The 1,851-nt window shown below is 46.1% G+C and overlaps 1 non-coding gene across 1 annotated transcript; it reads left to right on the plus strand.

The window, feature by feature from the left end:
* Positions 1 to 709: 709 nt before the first annotated feature.
* Positions 710 to 791, plus strand: trnal-cag (transfer RNA leucine (anticodon CAG)). Its single transcript has one exon. It is a non-coding gene; the product is annotated as a tRNA-Leu (tRNA).
* The last annotated feature ends 1,060 nt before the right edge of the window (positions 792 to 1,851 follow it).

Consider the following 1,851-nt stretch of genomic DNA (forward strand, 5'->3'; position numbering starts at 1 on the left):
TCCCACACAGGTTTCCAACGCAGTTGGTATCCATGTGGCTCATGTCCAGGTGTGAACATCTCTGCAGCACATTGCACGGATAAGGTAAAAGGCAAGGAAAGTGGCTTCTAGAACTGGCTCCGAGGTCAGAGCATTCTCACAATGTGATCTTTCGTTCTGGGATTGTAATGTTACCTCCGGTTTTAGGGTGGAGAACATTCTTTGGGACTCTTATTCTGAAAAGAAAAACAGACACAGTGACTGAAACTATGCTGCACGGTATGATGTGGATTACGGCCTGCTCAGGTTTGTGCATTTTCCCTGTAGTCCGGTGTGTTTCGTGTTCCGTGTAAACGTGAAAGTCGTCCTGTTTCGAGCAATGGGTGAAATCATTTAGCAAAGCGAGATTCGAAATTGCAGTAATGTCAAGCAGCTCATGGTTATTTGACCAAATCATAAGCGAACCCATATTCTCAAGCACTCACAGATACATTTGTAGCTGAAAAGAGTCTGAGAAGATAGACTCAATTTACCATTGATTTTTGTCTGGATTGATGGGCTATCAATATCTGCTGCGAAATTGACATTGTCGCTGTGCCAGTCCGAGAGGACATCCCAGCAGCTGTGCGAGTCCGAGAGGAATCATGGAACCTTTATCATGTGACTTTGCATCTGTTGTTATGCAGGAGCACAATTGGAAATACAAGAAAATGAGGCGGCGCGGCCGGCTGGTAGTGTGGCCGAGCGGTCTAAGGCGCTGGATCCAGGTTCCAGTCTCTAAAGGGGCGTGGGTTCGAATCCCGCCACTGCCATTTCTGCTGATCAACTCCAACGCTGCAGCTTGTTAAAATGCTGTTTCGGTGCCCACTGTATACTGATGTTGAAAACAAAAGTAAAATGTGTTTGCTTCCCAGGGAACTAACTGTGGTGTGGGATACTGCCAAATATTTCAAAATGTCTCTACTGTCATGATCGTGTTCGCCTCCCGCTCGGAAAATCGCAAGCAGTTTTGCCATCCCAGGCAAGTTGAGCTTTTTGAAAGAGTCGTTTGGAAATGCCCTGTTGTTCGTTGTGAGATTACTTTATGACTCATGCCCTCGGACTGTATCACATTTAGCATTCATGCATCTCTGTGTCTGAAAATGCATGAGATATGCCAGTTTGTTTGTGTTCCGTGTTAAATGCTTTCTGTTTTGCGATTCGCTCAATACATTTCGATTTAACAGGATTTCTGAGGTAACTTCCAGCAGCAAAAATTCTCAGCAGAGGGTCTGGGAAAATTTCGCAGAGTATGGTCAGTCGGAGCTAAAGTAAGGAAGTCGTTCGTTTCTGCAGTGTTTCACAATACTACCTCTCCCGTGAGCAGTCGAACAGACTAAATGTTTGTGCCACAGACTGCGATGGCAAACTCCGCTAAAAAGTAATCCTTTAAAGCCGGTGGAAGCAACATGACGTAATTGGGGTACACCGTGGAAAAAGATACTTCGGTGGACCTCGTCCGTGCTCACCACATCGCCAAAATTAAACAAGTCCCGTTCCCCAGCATTTGGCCCCAATCCCTCTAAACGCATCATATCCAGAAACTCACCCGATTACCTTTGCAATTTTCTGAGTGTAATAGCCTCCTCCACTTCCTCTGGTAGATCATTCCAAACACGCACAACCTTCTTTGTGGGAAATGTGCCTCAGGTCCTTTGTCACTTTCAGCCCAATCACCTTAAAGCTATGCTCTCGAGTTTTCAACTCACACCAACTTGGGTAAAAGTCAGTAAACCACCCTTCCATAAGGTCATGTCGCAGCTGTTACGCTGCAGGGAAAGTCGTCCCAGCCTATTCCACCTCGCCCTACCGTACAAACATCGACGACAGCTT

The sequence above is a fragment of the Chiloscyllium plagiosum genome, unplaced genomic scaffold (assembly GCF_037043375.1).
Source record: "Chiloscyllium plagiosum isolate Xiang-an unplaced genomic scaffold, Cpla_swu_hap1 HiC_scaffold_29, whole genome shotgun sequence".
NCBI lineage: Eukaryota > Metazoa > Chordata > Chondrichthyes > Orectolobiformes > Hemiscylliidae > Chiloscyllium > Chiloscyllium plagiosum.